Source organism: Lampetra fluviatilis, chromosome 52 (genome assembly GCF_964198595.1).
Source record: "Lampetra fluviatilis chromosome 52, kcLamFluv1.1, whole genome shotgun sequence".
Taxonomy (NCBI): Eukaryota; Metazoa; Chordata; class Hyperoartia; order Petromyzontiformes; family Petromyzontidae; genus Lampetra; species Lampetra fluviatilis.
The window spans coordinates 3678553-3695543 of NC_136326.1; the positions used below are offsets into that span (position 1 = coordinate 3678553).

At 47.6% G+C, this 16991-nt stretch overlaps 1 protein-coding gene across 2 annotated transcripts in view; it reads left to right on the plus strand.

Annotated features, from left to right (window-relative positions):
• LOC144949100 (disheveled-associated activator of morphogenesis 2-like) overlaps positions 1-16991 on the plus strand; it is a 123422-nt gene that overhangs the window by 18218 nt on the left and 88213 nt on the right. For both annotated transcript variants that reach the window (XM_078878941.1, XM_078878942.1), the window contains exon 3: positions 2855-2911. The gene's annotated coding sequence lies outside the window, so the exon portion shown is untranslated. The remainder of the gene's footprint in view (positions 1-2854; positions 2912-16991) is intronic.

A 16991-nucleotide genomic window follows, 5' to 3' on the forward strand; every position in this document is an offset into this window, starting at 1 on the left:
GTCCACGAGATAAGCCACTTCGTTGAGATATAATTTGTGACCAGGTCGCTTCTGAAAAAGAGCTATGTAGTTCAGTGGGCTTTACCTTGTAAAATAAAAAAAAGTTTCATAGTTTAGTTTAGTTTTAGTTCTCGATTGAAAACTAATTTCTTGAACTGCTTTTTGTGTTTAGTTTGTTGTCCTTCCCCCGCATCCCCGTTGAGCACGGTTGGCTACGTACGGTGCAAAAGAAGTTCAACATCTCGCTGTGCATTGCGTGTCTTTAGTCACCCAGATGAGGGGGTGGTGTGCGGGGGTTGGGGGGGGTCAAGCGAGTCTCGTGGTGTTGACTGGCGGGGTGGGTGACCCTATATCGCGGTGCTAAACGCATCTCTTTGCCGGGGTAAAAGAGTTCCATTGTCCCGACATTTCCGCCTTTTCCACCCCAAAGTTTATGCATCTGAATGGGTCAACCACGGGTGGAGATGGAGTGATGAAATCAGCTTGTACGCAAGTGTTAGGTGGATCATTCCATGGCAGACCTGTAAGCTATGACGACGGCTTGGGGAGGTCTTCATCCAGGAGCAGATTGATCATGGCCGATGACCAAAAAATGTGCTTGCTACGTGCGAGTTTTTATTATAATTCAGGGCTCTTGAACAGAGCACCTTCATGCAGAGGTCGCAACCGGGTACCCGATACCCGTACCCTACCCGATACCCGGCTACCCATACCCGGCCGGGTACGGGTACCCGTTTGCGACCCTGGTGTGGCCGGATACGGGTACGGGTAGACCGTGAGTCACTGGTGAGTAACTGTTTGTCACTCATTTCCCAACGTCTTGTCTCTTCTCACAATTCAAGTTCCTAGAATCAACCCACCTGTGCCTGCAACATGGCTTCATCCCAGATGTCGCAATCAGGTACCCGATACCCGTACCCTATCTGTACCCGGCCGGGTACGGGTAGGGTACGGGTACGGCCGGGTACGGGTACCCGTTTGCGACCCTGGTGCGGCCGGGTACGGGTAAGGAATCAAAACCCGTTTGCGACCTCTGCCTCCATGGCATCATCATCATCATTCGCCATGGTCAGTCCACTGCTGAATGAAGACCTCTCAAAGCTGCCGCCACCTCTCACGATCCCCGCAGTATAGTAATCCACCCAGTGTCTGCGCACGAGCTGAATTCACCGCTCCATCTCCTCGGTGGACGTCTCCCATTAGCTTGGCTGCGTTCCGTCGCTCGGCTGCCAGTCCGTACATTTTTTTGAACGCAACCTCCGATGAGCGCGGTTGGCTACGCACGGTGCGAAGGAAGTTGAACGTAATACATACATACGACCATCGGCCCCGTCATCCCTTTATAGCCGTGACGTGGTCCTGCCCCCAAGCCCCACTTCCTTAAACTCTCATTTGGGGCCTTGGCACGTGGGGAGTTTAGAAGATAAGCGACTTGGCATACCCACTCCCTCGCCCGTGTTTCTCTGTCCTGGGTCATCATCACAGCGTGCTCAGCATTGCCAGCTAATTGATTTGGAACTCCCCTGGGGCTTCTGGGTGATTACCCAGATGCCCCATGGCCATTGTGTTGTTGCGGAGCCTAGCTCGTATTGTCTCCATTCATGTGACTTGGCTCAATAAAAGAAGGCTGTGGGCATGCTTTCTGTGACGCGCGATCTTTCTGATCTTATTCCAATGCACAGCCAAGGGTCTGCCGTTTGATCTGCCCGGGGGGTTAGAGTGGCAGGGTTTATTTGTTTTCACGTTTTCCACCTCTGGTTACACATCGAGTTACGGGTATTGTATGCGAGATGTGTTTTCCCAGGATCGCCCCCACCTGTTGTGGGGATGATCCTGTGAGCTGCTGCCCCCCCCTCCCCACGTGGGAAATGTGTCCGTCTTTTTGAGACATTAAGAGGCCCAGTGTTGTTCGCCAGCTTAATGATTAATTATATCAACAATAGGCTGTAAATTAGGATCATTATTTAATTAAGCAGAAACAAACATGGAGATGTATTGTCTATCTGGTGAGTGGTATGTTGTTAATCATAAATGCATATGTGCAAGCGATGTTTTTTTTTGTACGATACAGATGCACATGTATCCTTGGGCTTTAGGCTAATCTTGAGAATGATGTATGTTTATTTGGGTTTTAGGCTAATCTAGTGAATGATGTGAGTTCATTTTGGCTTCAGGCTAATCTAGTGAATGATGTGAGTTCATTTGACAATAACAGTGCCTTCAAAGCAAAATATATAATTGGTGACGTTTTGGTTGAAGTGCACTCTCCAACTTATTATTATTTACACTATCTGCCCTCTTTATCCAAGTGCTATGAAGAAGGGCCAACGCTCAAAAACATCTTGTCTGCTCTATATTTTTCCTTTTTTCCCAACAGTATTTTATTGAACAAACGATTCCGGTACACACAGAAGGGCATGTATGGGAATTGAAACCAGTTTAGACACGATGCGAAGTCCAATCATTATTACTATCAACGTTTTATATTTTGAACCGGTCTGTGCCATGTGTTTCAATAAACTCTCCATCCCTGGTGTCCATTTCCTTAACTCGGATAACCCTCTTGAGGAAGTACGGAGCTGTGGGGGGGGGGGTTGAAGAGAAGGAAAAATAAAATATATATTTCCTTTTTAAGACCACAGTCATATTAACAAATGGCAGATTTTTCGTGCTTTTGCACTACTGCCGACGCAGCAGTATCACCCAATAATTGTGTTTTAAAGTTAATTTGGGCTTTTGGCTATACTGGTGAATGATGTAAGTTCATTTGGGCTTAATGCTTATCTACTCATGAATGTCGCAAGTTCGTTCCTCGCCGGTTTTAACCGAACGGTGCACTTTTGTCTTTCCGCAGAAATTACGCGACGGACGATTGACTTAAACCGTTGCTTCCGTGCAGACTGACTCACCGGTGAGTGTGCACTGCTCCACGCTATTCAACTCTCATCATCATCATCAGCCGTCGTCTGTCTACAGGCCACGTCGGTTACTGGGGTTGTTTGGCAAGATGTCACTGGTCCGGTCATCCTCACAAGCAGCGGCTATTGGCTAGCCATCAAACTTAGACGGTGGTCACTGCATCGCGCAATTTCAGATGCGCTTTTACGGCCGTCTGGAACACTCTTCCTTCCGATATTAGGAAGCCCCTGGAGCGATTGCACTTTTAAATCATCAAGATTAAAAACTGTTATTTTATACTGTTTTTCGTGTTTAGTGTGTTGTCCTCTTCCACACCTCCGATAAGCACGGTTGGTGACGTACGGTGCAAAATATGATCAACGTACATACATACACTGCGCTGGTCAGTGCGGGTCGGGGAAGAGGGCGGGCCGTGCCTAGTAAAAATGTCACAGATGTTAGCTGTGGCTGGTTATTGAACTCAGGGGTTTTCCTGGTTCACAGCACAACTGAGCTAACCACTGTGCCACCACTTATTTGTCAATTCACTGAAAACAGTGTGGTGAAGTATAGTCACATAATCTTCCCCATAACCGGCACGGCATTCAGCAGTGGATTTACAAATAAGGGCTCTGCATGTATAAATACATTTGGATCGCTCAGATTCCCATGTTATTTAAAAAACGGTGTTCATCCGTTGATTGGCAGATGATGGAATCTGGATAGTTGGGTATTGTGGTAACTTTTTTTTAAAGAAATGTTGACTTGGGTAAAAGCCATCCAAAGGAAGCACGGATACACGGACATGTGCGGACAGGATTTCCTGCTATTTTCCCCCCTCTCTAGTTTTTTTAATGCCCCACATTCATACTTCAGCCATGCCAGGACCTGCTCAATGTGTCTCTGTGCTTTTGTATCACTCGAATGATTATCACCGATGCACAGGATGGGACACTGCAGAGTTCATGAGTTGGCGTGAAACTTTCTGACTTATTTTCTGTAGATTATTTTTCCGACCTTTGTCTCTGTGTGTCATTTCTAATCTCACCATTGACTTAATTTTTATTCCATTCTCCACAATGTTAACAAAACATTGATATATTTATTTCACTGAATCATGATCCTGAATGATAACAATTGATTGTATTGTGATGGGTCATTAATCATTTTAGCCTTTCTGTTTAAGTTCTAGGTTTATTTATTTAAAGTTTACGTTTGTTTTTCCCCCCCATTTTTTTAACGTGAATTATGTATTCCCATCCAAGGAATGAGGAATAAAGTAGGCTACTCGCATGGTTATGCACTTTAATATTTTTTTTCATTTTACCAGGTAGAGCCCATTGAGCAATGTAGCTCTTTCAGAAACAACCTGGCCACAAATGATAGCCCAACGAATGGCTTATCACATGGAAATGTATCGCAGCCAAATACTCTCAACGCACGTTGATTCTAAATGTGGAGGGATAAAACCGGAGGACCCAGAGAAAAGTCTACGAGTCCACACGGAGAGAGATACTGCAAGCTCCAAATATACAGCAGTTGTCCGGCTGAGGGTCGAACCGACGACCTCCTGTATACCAGACGAGGGACTCAGCATCTCGCCACCACGGCGCCCTTTCCCATTTTATGTTCCGATTCCTTGGGGGATCGGCTGCAGTTGAGACAGCACAGAGGCGCTCGCTCCAGTGCAGAGAAACGCGGGGGAAATGGACGAGCTTGAAAAACTGGAATATTCGCCACGAAGGTCACGATACACCACAGAATGCTCAGAACGGGCTTCACGGAGAGGAGAAGAACGACACCACGAGGGGCAGCACGCGAAATTGACCAAACAAGAGGCGAGAAATTAGAGACAAACCGACTGAGACTGGCGGTTAATATTGGCAGAAGCGGTCGGGGGAAGTGGAAGATGCCATAACCGTGCCGCTGACTTAATATGAAATGAGCAGGCCATTGTGTACCGGTGTCGTGGCCCAAATTTGACAAAATAAAAATAAATTATCGGCAAATGACTCGATTGGGATTTCACGTGGCAATCCTCGTCCCCCCTGAATGGCTTTTGATGCCCCCTCACACGCCAGTCACATTGTGCCCCATAGGGAAAGCTGCCACTGGGGATGCCCTTTTAAAATGTTTGAGATGCGGTGTGAGTGGCTTTATCGCGTGTACAGTGCTTGTAGAAGCCCCGGCGACAAGGAGGGTGGCTATACATAAATAACAACCTTATATTATTCAACTGGGTTTATCCGTATTGAAATGTTTGAGGAGCTCACAGAAACTTGAAAGATTTGGATAGAAACTTCCCTTATCATTGAATTTATCTGGCAGGATAAGGATGCATTGGTTGGGGCATGTGGCCTGCATGCCCATCCACTTGTCTCAAGAGCGTTGTGTGTTAGTGTGTGTGTGCATTTACTTGGTGGGAGTTGAAGCTACGAACCTGGTGACCCGAGTTCAATTCCCGCTCATGGCCAACACCAGGGATGATTATCTGAACCAGTCCTGGGCCACCCCTAGGTCGACTCAGCCTCAAATGAGTACAAGCGAGACAAAGGCATTCGGGCATGGTGTTGGCCACTCATCCCTTCGTGTGCCGTGCCGGCCTTCATAGATGCTCGCTAACAGCACTTGCCTCTACAGTCTGTTGAGGCTATATGGGGGGGGGGGGGGAGGTGTCTTTGTATTTTCTTGAAGTGTACACCTGTGGGCAGATCACCGTGAGTGTGCCCGATATGGTCGTATCTCCGAAGTGAAGCAGGGTTGAGCCTGGTTAGTACTTTGATGGAAGACTTGCCTGGGAATAATCAGCCTGGTAGGACTGAGCTACGAGGTGGCCATGAGATGGCGACACAGCAAAGGATTCTTGAACACATCCGTGCGGGGCTTTGAGTTTTACCCATTCCGCGTGGGTGAGTTTCCTCTCGGTACATCCCTCTCTCTGTCCACCCAGCAGCTGTATGAAGGTCTCCCCATGCCATTTCGGTCTTGCGGGTTGCTGGACGATTTTTCGCCGCGCTGGGCACTGTGGGTTGGCGAGCGGGTGGCCTGGGATTAGTTCGGATGCGACTCGCCACCGATGTCAGATGAAATCAATTCTCCTGTTCACGATGCATGCATTGAATCGTGTGGGGGACAATCGATTACACTGGTCAACAACAAAAAAACATTTTTTTCTGGCCAGGACTTTTGCAGCTGTTTTAGACTAATTTCAGGGTGCTGATTCCAAATCTGATCTCAGATTTGCTCTATCACATCTCATTTTATGCTATCTGCATACCCCATTTTCATTGATTTTACCCGAAATTAACTCTGTCACTTATGATTGCAAGTTGTTGCGAGTCAGTGACTGCTTTAGTGTTAAAATATGGTGCTGTATTTTTAGGATAGTATGTTTATAATATCATTTTATGCAGATATCCACATTTATTTAATATTTTTCTTCTGCAGTTTTTATTGAAAATGCAATATTTGATATCTCAAAAACCTGATGCCAGAATTGTAATCAGCAAACCAAAATTACCTTAAAACCGTTGGAATACCTTATGCCAGAAAAAGTGTGTTGACCAGTGTTATAAGTGATTGCTGTACGTTTTGAGTCTTGCGTTTTAGTGATCTTTGCAGGCATCAGAGACACTGCATGCACAGCAATAGGCTTCAGTGTATATTCGAATTTTTCAAGAAGAAATATAAAATTACATTTCAAACGTATGCATTCTCAATTTATGTAGTTTAACATTCCAAACAATGTGGAGAGATGCTTTGCCAGACTTACAAATGAGAGAAAGTAGAGCACATGGATCAGAGAACACATTAAAATCAGAGTAAATCATATTCATCGTTATAAAAAGTTAAGTGGGCTTCGGCAGTGCAACTTGCCAGAAGGGATGATTGCCGATGGACAAGATTAGTGACAGCCAATCACACTAATCAAAGGTGCGGGAAGGAGAGGACACGCCCGACCGAACAGCCACCATGGAGATCGAGTGATGTGGTTACTTCATGTGCCAGAGTTGAATTGCGGCTATTAGCATTGCACACTTGCAAGGTATACGCGGTGGCGAAATGTTAACTACCTCGTCTGGTATGCAGGAGGTCGTGGGATCGACCCTGACCCTGAGTTTGCATGTTCTCTCCGTGGTCGCGTGTATTTTTCCCTGAGTCCCTCTGCTTTTTCCCTCCACATTTTAAAACATGCATTTAGAGTATTTGGCTGCTATAAATGTCCACGTGATAGGCCATTTCGTTCAGCTATCGTTTGTGGCCAGGTTGCTTCTTTTTTTATGGCAACGGTCTGACGAGACCTTCATCAGTAAATCAATTGATGATGATGATCACGGTGATGAAATTTAGAAGAAAATTTGTTAATAAAATAAAAACCAACGTTTATGTATTTGGCTGTGCGCGTAAGCACGCATCCACACGTAACGGTGCAATAAAATAAAATCACTTGTGTTGCGTTTACGCAGAGTATTTTTAGATTCTGATATTTGTATTGGCCTTGGCGCAGGATGATTTGCAAGCTGTGTACAGGGTTTTTAAGGGGGGAGAGGTTGCTCGGGCTAATGGTGTTTTCATGGCCACGTCACTGCGCGCGGAATAGAGGCCGACTCTCACGCACAGATCAATAGCCCCTTCTGATCGTGCTACAGTGCAAAATAAATAACGCCTCCTTCCAATAGGAGCCCATCTCTTCACATCAAAAAATAAATGAAAGCATTTATTTTTTTAACGCAAACACATGAAGTCCCACGGACTTCTGGGAGTTCATCTTATCAGCAGCTTCGATTCACGACAAGTTTAACTGCTTTCAGCATTTGATGTGTCATCAGCACGGACAGGCTTGCTTGCACCAATGCTGGTCAACTGTCCAAGGTGTATATCGGCAAGGAAGCTTTATACTGGTAGGAACCTCCTGGTTACACCTGCCCACAGAGGATTATTGTGTCCGTCCGTCGTGCATACAAAAATGGGAGGGGTGGGGCTGGGTGGAGGGTGGGGAGGGGCTGGGTGGGGAGGGGCTGGGTGGGGAGGGGCTGCGTGGGGCTGGGTGGGGAGGGGAGGGGCTGGGTGGGGAGGGGCTGGGTGGGGAGGGTGGGGAGGGGCTGGGTGGGGAGGGTGGGGTGGGGCTGGGTGGGGAGGGTGGGGCTGATTGGGGGGTGGGAGGGGTGGGGCTGGGTGGGGAGGGGCTGGTCACCCCGTGGTGCCCTTATAAAACTCAATGTTTAATCTACTCACGCCGGCTTGTGCCCGCCCTCACAGTCGGGCATATTTGCGGAATACACCACGCCGCCGTTGACCCTGGCCATTGACCGAGCAACCTAACGTTCCTACCAGCTCCTTCCGCAGGAATGTGTTGAATGAAATGGATCATAGTTCAACACAAAAACCGTATAATACATAATTGCGTAACAATCATTGAAAGTCGCTGTGTAGAATGTTCATAACAAAATAAACTGCCTCCAGCTGGGTTGAAGCTTGGGCTAAGGAATGCCCTGTTTAATGTCAGCGTGTGGAACATTCAAATGAACATGCCAATTGGATGGATATGCAGGAATTGACCTAATCAGATGAAGCGTCACTTGTTCGTTTGGATGCGCAGATTCACCGCATAGCCTTTTGCATTGCGCTGGGCCATGTGCTGTTAGCGAGCACCTATTAAGGCCTGCATGGTGCACGTTGGGGTGTTGTTGCCAGCACCACGCCTTACCACAAATGTCTGTCCAATGCTGATTGTTTTAAATACTCCACCAGATGCCTATTTAAGCCTCAGTCTAGAGGAGGTCTAGGACCAGCTCGGATATCACTTGACGTTGAAGTTGGCTGTGGCCGGGAATTGATCTCAAGCTTTGCGGCTTCATATTAAAGTGTGCAAACCAATTTGCCATCATTGCAACCTTAAATGAATATAAGGCCAAGGTAGAGGTCCTATGTCGTCGCTTTAACTTCGACTTTTGGCCACCTCAATGTATTGGCCCTTGGTTGATGTTTGTACCCATGACAGGTGTTCTCTCGGCCAATTTTCTCTGAAAAGAGACCATTTTCCCTCTGAGATACCCTGGCGTGTAGGGGCACGTTATCACAAAAAAGTGATTATATCATCACCCTTGTGTACGTAGTCTGAACTGGGGGGGGGGGGGGAACGTTGGCATCACAGTGGGCCACACCTCCATCTTATGTTTGTGCCGTGGCGAAACTGAATTGCTTGACAACTAGGACCTCCATAGCTGAAGGGGAGGGTCCTGACCTGTAAGTTGAGCAAGCTTTCACCAGCATTGATTCAAGCGAGTCCGACTTCTGCCGATGAGGTACCATGTGTCGAAACCCGTCCGGAGTTTTGCTTGCATTGAAACAGTGCTGCTTAACTTACGCGCTCCCAGAAGGCCGTGCGGCTGACGAGTTGTGTAATATTTTTTTAATTACATTTTTAATGTGGAGAGATGGATATGTGATGGAGACGAAATAATACAATGGTTCATTCATCTATACTCTTTGGTTCTTTCGGTAAAGTCATTCAGGAAGAGAAATAATGAAATAAAATAAAAATAATATATCACGACGTTAAGGTTGCAACACAAACGGTCGTCCCCTGTGTTGCGATCGAAACGTCGTGATATATAATTTGATTATCTTTCTACCTACGTGACTTTACCGAAAGAACCAAAGAGGATGGATTCCAGCAGTCACGAAAGTTTCAAATCAAGATTATTCATTCATCTTTATTGATTCTAATGTCCATGATACAATCATGCGACAGTCGATTATTTTCAATTCGTATACGCCGTAGTCTTTAGGGGCGCTGCGGTCACCATTATGCATTTTATTAACATTTTTGCATTTAATAAAACTTTTCAACGACGCAAGCAAAGGACACCAGAATGTGTGTGTGTGTACACGGGAATCTGCATAGCCGGTATTCGCGCACGGTCCTAGACGAAGCCCTGGTTGTGATCGCAGACAGGAAAGAGAAACAGAGGGGAGAGAAAGCAAAACGAACAGGGGTGGAAGAGAAACGGAAGAGAGAGCGACTGGCGTCAATTACACAGCGGGGTAGAAAGGGTCAAGGCGGCAACGAATCAACAAACGGGGACCTCGCCATTCGCCACAGTGTTGATTCTTGTGTTGAATCGTAACCCCCCCACCCCACCCTGAATCGTGACAATTCATTGACTCTTTGTATGGGCAGTTAGTGAATTGTCCTATCGCTATGCCCCTGGCGGTGTACATGTCGCCTGGCAAAGGCGAACGAGTGCCCGATGCTTGCGTGGTGCCGATGTGCACACCCGTGCTTCTGAGTCGCTAACGTCGCCGCACCGCTCCGTTCCGTTCCACCGTGCGCGGTGGTCATGGGGTGTGGGGGGATTGGGGGGGGGCAGGGGGAGGCAGTGCAATCAAAAGGTGGTGGATCGAGCAGTGTGCGAGCCGCTTGGGGGGGTTTGATTGCCTCCTTAATGCTCGACACGGTCGCTCTCACATCGGCGGTGGGACAGATGGGGGGGGGGCGGGGGGGGGGGGTGGGGGTGGGGAGGGCAGCGGGGCCGGGGGGGGGGCGGCCGTTCCACAAGAGTTTGGAATCGGGCAGCGATGAGATCAGCGAGCAGTGAAGGGGGATGTGGCGCGTTCCGTTTGTTCCCCTGTGCATGGCCTTCATGTTTGTCATTTGGCCCGCGGTCGTAATGGCTTTGCCGGCTGTTGCTGCCGCTGAGTACTCCACTCCGTGCCTCAAAGCGGCTGTGATTTGCAATATCTTTGACATTCAAAGAGCGGGGAGCTGCCACTGTGGTGTGACCGGCTAGCACACTTAACTTGGAAATCCGAAGCTTGTCGGTTCGATTCCATGCCGGCGTCCTCCATCTACTCGTGGCCCATCTGTGCCAGCGCCTGGCTTGGTGACGACTGGGCGGCGCTACCGCGGGGAGTCGTTGGCGCGCGTGGTGCGTGTGCTGCGTGTGCGACCTGCGGTGTGTCCCCCTGGCAAATGAGCAGATGCATCCAGTCAACTCGCTCTCTTGGGGCCAGGCGCGACGGTGGAGCCGGCGAATGTGGTGCTGCGTAGGAGGCCTGCGTCATGCTTCAGCCTCGCATTAATTAGAATGCTTCTTTAGTGCCGTATCCCCTCCCCCCCCCTTAATGTACTGGGGTACAGCATATGGTGGGAGTATGTGTGAGTGTTTGTGCATTCCTCCTCGTGCGTCTCTGCGCGCTTTAGCGTGCACAGGGTTTATTGAGTGTACATCTGCGCACGTACGCGTGTAAATGTGGGAGTGTACGTGCTTGGTGTGGGGAGCGGTAGTGTAGCGGTTAGTGCACTGCCGCTGTGAGCCCGGTGACCCGGGTTCGAAACCCGCTCGCGGCCAACGTCGGTGACGAATATCTGAACTGATCCTGGGCCATGCAGTCGGTAGAATTGACCTTACATGAGTACTCCGTGCGGTGTGTAGACATCGGCACCGGGTGTGGTGCTGGCCACCCCCCCCCACCCCCTCCATGCACCGTGCCGGCCCTCATAGGTGCTCTTTTACATCGCCTATTCACGAGGCTCAATATCTCACCCCGACTGCTTGTGAGGCATGTCCTTAGTGTGTGTCCGCATGTTCAATGTACATTTGCGTGAATGCGTGCTGTGTGCGTGCGAGTGAGCGAGCGAGGGTGCGTGCTTGCCCGCGCCCGAATCCGCACGCGCATGCAGCGGCGCAGTCGTGTGCATCTGCATGTTAATGTGCCGGCCGGGACAAAGGAATAAAATCCTGGGTTGCAGACACGTCGGTGAGCTTCTTTCGTGCAATAACCCTTTAAAAATAACAAGACAGTCTACATTTATGCGGTGAAAAAAAAGCAAGCAATTTACGTGAACAAAAACGTGCGTTTTGAAAGACAAAGAGACGCTGTCGCTTTGCTCAACGTGAAAAAAGCGTCGTTTTGCGATGGCTTTTATTCAAGAGTCCGTGGATTTTTTCTTTGGCAGCGGCAGGGCCGGGGCGAAGGGATGCAGGGGTTGTGTGAGTGTAGGAGGGGGGGGGTAAGTGGCGCTAATCTAATCCCTGCTTCCCCCTACGGGAGAAAGGAACACCAGCCTCCCCACAACAGATGTTTCTCAGTGAGCCGAGCGGACTCGGAGAGAAGAGGATCACGAGACCCCAAGGATTTTTCACGTTGTATTGTGCTCGGCTCACTTTCTTTGTTCCCCGCTCTGCGTTATTAAAATCCGAAAATCTTCGGCTGCCGCGAAAAGCCATTGCGCAACGGTCACCGCTCCGTTGAGGATGTTTCTGACGATTCTAGATTTGAATCTTTCGTGACTGCAAGGATTCATACTCTTTGGGTTTTTCGGTAAAGTCACGTAGGTAAAACAATAAATTGAAATAAACGAAAACAAATAAATTAAATCACGACGTTTCGGAGGCAACACAAGCCTCCTTCATCAGGTGTAAAAAGGCACAGCAAAATAACTGGATTTAATTTAGTTGTTTTATTTTATTGTTGTGCCTACGTGACTTTACCGAAAAAAACAAAAATTGTTTCTGACGGTCCGATATGTTTAATACGTGGGCGTGATAAGGTTGAACTTCTAAACGTTCCATGCGCACTATTTACTCGCTTGTGCAGTACATTGAACTCTGCTTTAATCTTTCGAGTTGCCTCACTCCTATATATTCCGCAAGCCACTTTTTTTCAGGAGTTATCGTTTGGAATGGAATTTGTTTCAGCTAATAAAATGCTACGTACTAGTCCATGCAAAGCTGTGCCACGTCTCAAGACTGTACAGGAACGGTGGGCTTCCCTGCGTTGGCAGTGGGGCACGAACACAAATAATGAGATGGACGCGACGCATTCTTCAAATAACTTCGCGGCCTTAAAATGAGAAATATATACGAACAAGGCGCCGTTTAGGGCAATGGTGCTATATGAAGGACCGTTGCGCAGAATGTGGGCTGTTATAATATATATTTATTTTAAGGGAATGTTATTGATGAATGTATTTTTTTTTCCTTCTTTCTTTTTCTCGAGAGGTGGTCGGTCACGGGCAGAGGAGGAAGGTCTTGTTGAGCCTCGACTTGAACAGGTGCATTGAGCCAACAGCATCGATGGCTGACTATTGTGGGAGCAGGGGTTGAAGGTCAACAATACAATATATACTTTTACTTACGGTTCGGGGCACACGGTGGTGAATTTAGTAATAGGTTTTTACCCTTTCAACTGGTACAAAAACTGACACCTTTATACAAGGCATCATGTTTGCAATAACCACAACACAAGCAGTCGAAATGCAAACAAAAAGAAACAACTCTGATGATGATAATGATATGCACTGTCCTTGAAGTTGATTGGTCCACACCCGAGACAGCTTTTCTTAGAGCCTAGTCTCCATTGGTGTTGGACCAGATGACGCCAAAAGGCGTATGGTGATGAATTTGTCCGTATCATTGGCCTTGCTTTGCAAACAGTGCGCTCAATTGGCCTAATTTTCGCACCTCCGATTTGCATGGTTGTCTGTGCGGTGAGAAAGAAGTTCAACATACACGCACAATAAACCCATGAGTTTAAACTACTTAACAGTCGATCAATGGCTAGAGCGCTCTGCCGTGGTGCTACGAGGCGGCTCGCAAGTTATTGAACGGTGTGCGAGGTCGTGTTGTCACGCACCCACTGAGCCAATGAGGGCTACGCGTTTGTGTCCACGAACCGCGAGTTCGCAGGAAGGTGCGGAGCTTCTGATTGGCTGGATTTTGACACACCCACCTAACCTCAGCGAGGCGCTCTGAGCTAACAGGTCGTTCAATAGATAAGCACTCTGCCCATCGAACACAATCCCGGTGTACATTAATGCACGCAAAAGTTTGGAAGTAAGACGAAACGATTACGTTTTCCAAAAATGTTAAACCCTTTTGCATGAGTATTACGGTGTGTGAAATATTCCCACTGAAGCAATTTTGATAATTTATTTGGTCACATGATCAATTCTGACCAAACTGGAGTGGAAATGAACACGCATACGGGCGGAGCGCCGAGCAATTCCCGCGGGCATCGTTATCGGTCGGGGTCGATCTTGCCATCGGTCGGGGTCGATCTCGCCATCGGTTAGCCAAATATATTTTTTGGGAAATTCTTCAATGGACGATGCAGATGTTAAAATCTCCTATTCGCGAATTGTGAGATTCCGAACATGGTAATTTCTTGCCACCTCGTAGACATTCGTTTGTTCGCCAGGGGAACCTGATTCGTTTGAATGGAGAAGGGAATCTCCATTGCAATGAATGGGGGGCGTCTCTGGGTGATCTAAATGCAGCGATCGCCTTTTACAGAAATGGGATTCTTCAGCAGCCTAAGATGTACCCATAGAAGCCCTATTCATTTCTATGCAGACTCCCGGATCTCCATTGAAATTCATGGGTTTTCTAGTGATGGCTCCACACATCGCCACCAGATGGTAACGCTTTGGCAATTCCCCATAGGACATGCCAGCGATTGCTCGAAATGACCTAATTCCAAAATTCACATCATGATTCTGGGCTGAGAATCATGGGAATCGCCAAATAACAACAATTATGCATGTAAACCCACACACACACCACTTAAACCAGGGGTGTCCAAACTTTTTGCAAAGAGGGCCACATTTGATAAAGTGAAGATGCCCGAGGGCCAATAGTTCCTTTTGACATTGTTTTAACCACAAAAGTTACGTGGAAATACACACTGTTATAAAACAATTTTCATTGTCACAATTACCTTTATTTTTCAAATGACAATGTAACCAAATATAAGCCACTCAGGCAGACGGGAACAACTCTAAAAACACAATTCTGCCTTTCATTCAGTCAGATAACATTGAACAAACTGTATAGAATACCTTAAATTTCCATGAGTTTTATGATGTATTTATTCTGACAGAGCTGGCGAGCCATAACTTACACATTATAAGACCGAAGCTGCGGGCCGTATGAAATCTGCCCGCGGGCCATGATTGGCCCGCGGGCCGGACTTTGGACATGCCTGACTTAAATCCACACACACCACTTAAACCCACACACACACCACATAAGCACATACAGACGCACCACATGAACCTACAAAAACTACAGCCAATGCAATTTGTCACTGCTGTTCTATGCTGCAAATGGGCGACCCTAACCCATGCAACTACCCCTTCTGTCCTTCACGCGACGTATGTGTATTTGAAACTCGGCAGAGTACAGAACACTGTTTGGGAAAATAATCCAACATTTGGTACGTGCAGTCCCTTAACGGTGATTGTTTAGCTGGTCCTTGAAAAGAAGACGAAAACGAATGAATGAACATTGTTTAAAAAAAAACAACGATGAAAAGCACTTGAGTGTTTTCTGTGCGAATAAAAAGTTTAAAGTTGATTGCAAAACCCACTCACGTGATGCTCCATTAACCCCGTGCTACGAGTTTTGATCTCGAAGCAGTAAATGAAACAAGTGTTGACATCCGTTGATAATAAAAGTCCGGTTTCTCCCCGCCGAGTCTCGCTAAAGTCAGACAACGACGGTTCCAAGTCACTGCTCATCGTTGCCCCGTGACGTAGGTCAGAGTTTATATTTGTGCCAGGGTAGAAGCTGCTGTTCCTGTTTTCTCGCGCTCAGCTGTGTGCCACAGACAAGTGTGTTCTGCTGAGACCTGTGGTGCCCTGCCTGTCTCCTGGATCCAGGGGGTGAGGTGGCCGTCCTGAAAGAGGTTTGACCCCAGGTTCAGCCCGCACGGTGGTCATTTTGTGGGTCGGGGTGACTCTTTCACGTGAAGCCCCCTCCTCCATCCCTGAAGTTTTGAAATATCGGGGCCAAGAGGATCCGGGGTACAGGCGGGTGTGACACAGTGGCCTTAAAAGCATTATGTTTGGAGTTTGGATGTTCTCCCCGTGGCCACGTGGATTCTTACTCCGGGTCCTCTGGGTTTTCCCTCCACATTTAGAAGCATGCGTTTAGGCCGTTTAGTTTATTTTGCGGCTATAAATGTCCAAATGATGAGCCATGTTGTTGAGCTATCATATATGTCCAGGTCGCTTTTGAAAAATAATTTAATTCCTCAGCGGGCTGTGCCTGGTAGGATGGGAATGGTTTAGTTTTGTGTTTGTACGTGTTTGGGTGATTTGTTTACCTTTCTTGTACTTGGCACTACTATCGTGTTGTTGTACTGTGTTTGTTGTTGTAACGTTCTTACCCGCCCCTCCTGGAGATCTGTGAAAAAGAGCTTTGTAGCTCATCGGATTCCTCCAGGATAAATATTTTTATTTCAATTCGAACGGTTGGCTACGCACGCTGCGAAAGAAGTTCAACCATTTATTCATGCATAACACCTGGGTTTGCTCGACGACAACCGGTAACCATTTTCAGAATTGGTTATCCCGGTTCAGAAAATCTGGGAGCCGGTCACCGATTCCAGTGGAATGTTATAAACGAGAATGTAGCATCGGGCACGTGCCAGCGTACAAAACCGCACGGCGGCCTAAGTTCACTTGCTGTTGATTCTCAGTTCAAAGGTGAAGGTGCAATCCTTCGATTGTTTGCCTGCACGCGTCACTGCTAGGTTGCTGATGGGGAAGGGCCTCCACCAGAGGGAGCCCCCCCAAGAAGGTGTTTGGTCTACTCTTCCATGCTGGTGCCCAGAATGCAATTTTCACAGGTGGCGAACGTCTTGCTTTTGCAGGGCTTGTGGGAAAGTAACCCTACCGCTTGTATAGATAGAGGAGGTTACTGGAAAGGATCTCAAAAAATTGTTCTGTGACATCTCATTCCACGGGACGTTTTCTATCACGGGTTGACGTACTGCTGTGCGAGCACTCTGCTAAGATGCTTGGATTCATAACGTCACTACAATTGGAATACATTCAGGGCAAAAGAGAGGAAATCTCCCATTGAACCTCGCTGGGAATCGCACTCGGGATGATGAGGTTCGTCAGGCAGTGTGGGGAGGTTTGGCATTGATACGAGAACCAAAATCTTCACGCTCTCTCGGGCGATTTAGCCCAACCGGGGTCCTTGCGTAGAATATACGATTGCCAATCCAACGGAGACCAAAGTGGTTATAATTTCTCAGTGCTGCTCTTGCCAAACCTTCCTAATGCCGTGGCGAAATCG